Source organism: Dasypus novemcinctus, chromosome 2 (assembly GCF_030445035.2).
Source record: "Dasypus novemcinctus isolate mDasNov1 chromosome 2, mDasNov1.1.hap2, whole genome shotgun sequence".
NCBI classification, from domain to species: domain Eukaryota; kingdom Metazoa; phylum Chordata; class Mammalia; order Cingulata; family Dasypodidae; genus Dasypus; species Dasypus novemcinctus.
Genome location: NC_080674.1, coordinates 78,791,414 through 78,798,922, shown reverse-complemented (window position 1 = coordinate 78,798,922; position 7,509 = coordinate 78,791,414). Strand labels below are relative to the sequence as shown.

The following is a 7,509-nucleotide window of genomic DNA, read 5'->3' as shown; positions in this document are numbered from 1 at the left end:
ATGCTTGAGTGCATCTCCATCCATGTCAGCCAGGCTGGTATCCAGATTGACAGTATCAGCTGGGCTCTACTGCCTGGAACATGGCATCCAGCCCAATGACTAGATGCCAAGTGACAAGACCTTTGGGGGAGGAGATGATTCCTTCAACATCTTCTTCAGTGAGATATGCCCAGGGTAGTATTTGTAGACCTGGAATCCATGGTCACTGATGACATTTGCATTGGCACCCACCACCAGTTCTTCCACCCTGATCAGCTCATCACAGGCAAGGAAGATGCTGCAAATAATGCCCATGGACACTACACCATTGGCAAGGAGATTATCCACCTGGTTCTGGACAAAATTTGTAAGCTGGCCGACTAGTGCAGAGGTTTTCAGGGCCTCTTGGTTTTCCACAGCTTTCATGGGGGAACTGATTCTGAGTTGACTTCCCTGCTGATGGAACATCTTTCTGTTGTTTATGGCAAGAAGGCCAAGCTGGAGTTCGCTGTTTACTCAGCCCCCTCAGGTCTCCACAGCTGTAGTCGAGCCCTACAACTCCATCCTCACCACCTGCACCACCCTGGAGAATTCAGATTGTGCCTTCTTGGTAGACAATGAGGCCATCTGTGACATCTGTCACAGAAACCTCAATGTTGAGTGCCCAACCTATACCAACTTCAACTGCTTTGTTAGCCAGATCATGTCCTCCATCACTGTTCCCCTCAGGTTTGATGGTGCCCTGAATGTTGATCTGACAGAATTTCAGACCAACCTGGTGCCTCTCCCCACATCTACTTTCCTCTGATCACATAGACCCTTGTCATCTCTGCTGAGAAAGCCTATCATGAACAGCCTTGTGTAGCAGAGATTACCAGTGCTTGCTTTGAGTCAGCTAGCCAGATGGTGAAATGTGACTCTCACCACGGTAAATATGTGACTTGCTGCCTGTTGTACCATGGTGATGTGGTTCCCAAAGATATCAATGCTGCCATTGCCACCATCAAGACCAAGCATGGCATCTGGTTTGTAGATTGGTGTCCTACTGGCTTCAAGATCGGTATTATTAACCTGCCACTATGATACCTGGTGGAGATCTGGTCAAGGTCCAGTGAGCCGTGTGTATGCTGAGCAACACCAGAGCCATTGCTGAGGCCTGGACCTGCCTGAACCACAAGTTTGATCTGATATATGCCAGGTGTGCCTTTGTTCATTGGTACATGGGTGAGGGGATGGAGGAAGGAGAGTTTTCTGAGGCCCCTGAGGACATGACTGCCCTTGAAGAGGATTATGAGGACGTTGGTGTGAATTCTGTTGAAGGAAAGGGCGAGGAAGGAGAGGAATGTTAGTACCCATTTCTCTCAGCCCTATGTCATGTCATACTTCCAGTACTTAAGTTTCTATATTAGCTGACAAAGCATTTAAGATCTCTGGTTAGATTGTCTTCAATTGATTGTGATTGTCTTATTTTTCCATGTGTACCCTTAAAGTTTTCCATCACGTTTCAAAGTTAAGCCTTCAAGGAAAAAAAAGTAGGATCCTGAGCAATTTGGGTAAAGCAAATTAGATGTAAACAGAGAATATAGAGGAAATTCTGATTTTGGGGCAATTTATATTTGATGCTCTGAATGACTTTTTACCCTGAAAATGGAAATGTAGTTTTAATTTGGACTTTGGACTTTAAATCTTAACTTTTAGGATAAAGAAAAAATTTAACCCACAAAAATGTGTCTTGTAGTAATGGTGGTAGTTAACCTGTCAGTTGAAAGACTGTAACCTTCCTTTTCTCCTTTTCATGACATAAAGGTAATCTCATCTGAGGGCATTTATGTGAAGAAATAACAGCATGGCATGGTGAAACTACTGGCTCATTAATCCTGGCATCTTCTTCCTACAGGGTTCCTTGATTAGTTAGATTCATTCATCGGGCATTTCAGAGTTTTTGATTTGTCACCATTGGCTAGGTTCACTGAGTTCAGGCTAAATTGAGCCAGAAGCAATGTTTATTAGTAATTTTGTAGTACAGGCTACCCTAATAATTCAGCCCAAATATCTCATCTGAAAAATATCCATTCACCCTCGCTTCTAATGTGGGTTGCAGCTGTGTTCAAAGGGAATTGCAAGAACACAAGTGATTGGGCATGTATTTTCTAAATTATTAATATGATGGCTAATAGCTGTAAACCCATCTTTGTATCCAGTGCAGAAATTATGATTCATTTTAAAAATGAAAGCAGTGACAAGGGGGGGCACTCCCTGCCTGACTCTCTGCTAACTCTTATCAGTACAGAGCTCTCGTTCGGGCACGGTGGCCTATTTAGCGTGTGGCTGTTACAGAAAGAAATAGAACAATGCCTTTGGCTTTTCCTGATGCACGCTCTATCAAAACAAGGCATGGATTTATAAGACTTATTACAAAACGCTGTCCAGGAACTTCAGGCATGAGCTACACAGAGGACTCTCTCTTGGTTTTGATGTCATAATCAGTCTTTAAGCAGGCATAGTTAGCTATTTGTGCAGTTATACTGCATCTTCCATCCACATGATCAAATATCCCATATATCCAAGTTTCCATTGCAAAGCCATATTGAATTTTAGTTACACTTGTTGCAGTTGCTCATGCCACCACAATTCTTCTCAGGTCTGTGTTGAAGCAATTCATAGGTACCAAGAAATATCTAATTAAGTCACATGATATATATAGTATATGTCCTTTAAATCTTTCCTTGAGATGTCACAGGGTTGTATATGCTTTTGCCCACAGTCCTTATTGAAGTTATTTAAGATAAACTCAAACAAGGTCAGATTAAGAACTGTAGGAGCCCTTAGCACTGAAAAGACTCATATAAAATTAAAAATAAAAACAATGCTAAATTATAAATCACAAAACTTGGGTGTGCTAAAATTAAATAAGTTCTTACTAGATATTCTAATTATAAAATTCTTAATTAGTTCACTGATGCTGAACTGGACTCTTTTTTGCTGCCCTTTTGTTAATATTGCATGCTTAGTTTGCCTATTATGTACTGATTTCAGAAATAACCTTTTCATAAGGTGGCTCATTTACCACTTTCCCTCTAATACCTTATGTTTGAACCCCATCTTTAGGTTGACAGAACACATTATCTCATTTCTTGCTCATTCAAAGTTCTCTGACTCTCTAGGACAGCTCCTCTGTGGTGACTCAGGGATCTAAGCTATTTTTATTTTGCAGCTTTACCATCTCATTATGAGTTTTCCCATGGTCTTTGTGGTAGAGAAAGAGCTGAACGTTTTGCACTAGCTCTTTTTTTCTTTTTTTTTTAAGATTTTAATTATTTATTTCTCTCTCCTCCTTCCCCCCCCCCACCCAATTGTCTGCTCTCTGTGTCCATTTGCTGTGTGTTCTTCTGTGACAGCTTCCATCCTTATCAGTAGCACCAGGGATCTGTGTTTCTTTTTGTTGCGTCATCTTGTTGAGTCGGCTCTTCTGTGTGTGCGGCACCATTCCTGGGCAGGCTGCACTTTCTTTCCCGCTAGGCGGCTCTCCTTATGGGGCGCACTCCTTGCGCGTGGGGTTCCCCTACGCGGGGGATACCCCTGAGTGGCACGGCACTCCTTGTGCGCATCAGCACTGCACATGGGCCAGCTCCACACAGATCAAGGAGGCCCGGGGCTTGAACTGTGGACCTCCCATGTGGTAGGCGGACGCCCTATCCTTTGGGCCAAGTCTGCTTCCGTGAACTAGCTCTTAATGCTTTGGCCCAGAAATTTCTGCTTATGGTTCAATACGCAAGAATTAGTTACATGGCTTCCCCTAACTGCAAGGGGATTAGGAAATGTGGGGAAGCACATGGATATTCAGTGAGTAGAAAATATCTCTGCCACAATCTTAATTTCACAGTGCTAAAAAAAACCTAGTTCCTTCATTCAACATGTTTTTCATAGTTATACATCAACCACTTTTTTTTTTGTGTGTGGACAAAGCATGGAGGTGGGGGTGCCAGAAAAATAGGTGACATCTCTTCTCTGAAGGATCTTGCAATATAACTGGGGAGATAGGACAAATATATTTATAAAAGAAGACAGTTTTTTTGGGATGCTGATTTGGCTCAACTGATAGAGCATCCGCCTACCAAATGGAGGTCCAGGGTTCAAACCCAGGGCTTCCTGACCCGTGTGGTGAGCTGGCCTACATGCAGTGCTGATGCACACAAGGAGTGCCCTGCCACGCAGGGGTGTCCCCCGTGTAGGGGGGGCCCACGTGCAAGGAGTGCACCCTCTAAGAAGAGTCTCCTCGTGTGAAAAAAAGTACAGCCTACCCAGGAGTAGTGCCACACACAGAGAGCTGATGCAGCAAGATGACACAACGAAAAGAGACACAGATTCCCGGTGCTGCTGACAAGAATACAAGTGGACACAGAAGAACACGCAGTGAGTGGACAGAGAGCAGACAACTGGGGGGGGGGGTGGGGGGGAGGGGGGGAGGAGAGAAATAAAAATCTAAAAATAAATAATTATATATATAAAAGGCAGTTTTTAAGGTTCGGTCAAGTGCTGAGTACACTGGTCCATGTCATAAATGCAGCGGGAACTCAAAGTAGCAGGAAATATTTGGGGATAGAATTCCTGGGCAAAGCTTCTTGGAGTAAATGGGCCTCACAGGATAGCAAGACCATCCTTTGGGATTTTCATGAATTCTTTTGACATTTCCTTATAGGTCTTATTTCAGAGGTATGTTTGGTATATTTATATATATCATGAACTCAATTCTCCAATATCGTTTTAACTGTGGAATCATTAGCTAGGTTCACATCTCTAATGACCAGGGCACAGTAAGGTGAGCCATTTGCTAGACTCACTCTAATAGCCATTCATAACCTAATATATTCATCCTCAAATGGATGAATCATAACAATGTAATTCTTCAGTATCTAGCATAGTTTCTGGCATATAGTAGGTACTCAGCAGATGTTTATTAAATTGAATTTAGGTTGGGTGTGTTAGTGTTAAAGCTCCCAACTTACTGTACTTACTACTGGTCTGTTATATCCAGTGGAGATAGTTATCAATTAAAAATATCATATATTAAAGGGCTTACATGATTATTAAGGTGAGAAATAAACAAATCACTCCTGATAACAAGCAAGACAGTGTTTTCATTCCCACAAAAAGAGACCATCCTTGTCCTGTGGTGAGCACAGTACTCACTTGGAGTACAGTAGTCACCCATGGGAGGCTAATTACCTTTCCCAAAGAACTGAGGAACCATGTAGTGTCTTCAAAAAGGCAATTTAGTAAATGATGCCCTGGTATCTTAGAAGAGTTAATATGCCACTCTTAGAAACTCTAGTGACTGGATTGTTTCCCACAGTAGAGAGAGGAACACCTGCTTGTCAAGAAACCAGCTATCTTAGATTTCCCTGTTGGAAGACTTAAGAGCATCATTTTCATTTTAAACCTAGTGGCTTCTGTCAGAACTGGTTTTATGCCATGAGACATGTCAGATTTGAGGAGTTATGATGAGAATTTTCTCCTTGGGCAGAATTCCAAAACAGGACCTTAAGGTTCTGGTAGGGGTTGCTCTGGGTACAGGTTAGTGGATTGCTTCTTCTCAGAGAGCTGTTTTTCTCTCAGTTACAGAAGAACAATCCTTGTGCCACCCCCTACTCTGCTGCAGTTGGAGACCCTGAAGAAACGCAGCATGGTTTGGAGGAGGTAGTCATAATCCTTAGCCACTGCCTGGCTCTATGATCTTGGTTAGTCCAGCGACTTAGCAATATGTGCTTCCATTTCCTTATAGTATATATGAGGTTGTTCCTCAATGCTGACTGGTGGGGCAAATTGGTTTAAAAATACCTGTTGATCAGAGGCATGGTCTGTCTCTGTCTAATTTGTTGCTTTGAAAGGCACTGATGCAGAGAGGGTGTGGTTCAGTGGTTGAGTACTTGCTTCCCAAGTATGCGGTCCTGGGTTCAATTTCTGGTACCTCCTTTTAAAAAAAGGCATTGTTCTTTTATCTGGGGGAGGGAATCTGATTGAATCATGCCCACATTTTGTTAAGGGGTGAAAAGGTAAGTATATAACATCAGTGCCCTGTTGAGTTTCTGCCACTGACAACATCCCTAACCTCCTGGTAATAGGACCCAGGGTCAGGCTTGGAACTGTATAGGAATTGTTTTCCAGAGTAGGAAACGAAGGTTAGAACATACAAGAATATAACTTTTTATAGACAAATATGGCTGTGTGAAGGAATCCTCATCCTTTTTCTAAACAATTAGTGCCGTGGGGCCTGTGTATAATACAATTAAGTATGGTTAGTCCATGGATTTAACTAAACAAGAGAAATTGGAGAGAAAAGACAGCATAGACGTTTTCTCATGTAGGGAGCACTTAGTAAATTTTGGCTGAACTGATTGGATTCAAATAATGCCAGTTCTATGTGTGAAGTTAGCAAGGCAACTTACCAAGCTAGAGTGGGACAGTGTTAGCATATTTTTTTAGTTGCCAAGGCAATGCCAAGTGTTTATGACCACATCAGAGAATGAAAAGAATGGGCAGTCTAATGGTTGCTCAGGTGAGTGTGTGTACACAGGTCAGGAAGAATCTCTGCTCATAACCTTTCTTTGCATATGGATAGAGGCTAATAGTTCAACGCCAGGGGAAACTGGTGAGTATGTGAAGTTTTTTGGGGGGAGTCTTTATCTTTTTTCATTCTTCCAACCTTTTCAGGATCATAGACCTTTTTCAAATCCTTCTACCTATCAAAAAAGAAAGTAGCTGGTATCAGTTACGTTTTGATTGAATAGATTTATAAGCAATGTGCTAACTCATCCATCTTAAGCCCTTCAGTTTTAGTATACATAGAATGTCTTTATCTTAATCCTTTGAAGAACTTTTAAGCACTGGAAGGCAAGTAAGGGTGATGTCGGAGGTAGAGTGTTTTCATGGGAGCTTTTTGCAGGTTAAGGAAATTATCCCATACCTGAAACTGACTCTCCAGATAAATTTACTTTAGTAGTTTGGGGACATTTAAGGAGCTGGAACAAAAGGAGTGGCGGCTATTTCTTCATTTGGGAGGTGGGAATACAGGTGTTTGTTTCATTGTTCTTTAAACTGTACATATACATTACGTATAGTCTTCTGTCATACATATTTCACAATAAAAAAAAAAAAAAGCAGTAGTAATTTCTTCCCTGGTGTCCCATCTTTAAACATCAGCTTTTCTAGAGCTGTTACATATTCCCTGGGGGACTGATTGCTTAAGAGCTGTAAAATACACAGAAAAGCCTTCTGGCACTTTTCTTTTTTTGCTGCTTCTAAGTGAAGATCTGGCTCCAGGGTTATCTCCGCTATTTCTGTCTTGTACCACTCCCACTTCCCCACCCAGCAAAAGCACTACCTTATTTCCTCATCTCTATTCCTCTGCTTCAAAATCCTGTGTCCATTTTTTTGTGTAATATACAGGTCTGAGTTTCCTTCTTCCTTCTCTGAGATAATCCTGTTGTTCTCTCCAGATGGCGTTTATCATCTTTCCCGCCCCAAATCTCT

General features: G+C 42.0%; 1 pseudogene; it reads left to right on the top strand.

The window, feature by feature from the left end:
* On the top strand, positions 1-795 carry LOC101418468 (tubulin alpha chain-like; annotated as a pseudogene).
* The last annotated feature ends 6,714 nt before the right edge of the window (positions 796-7,509 follow it).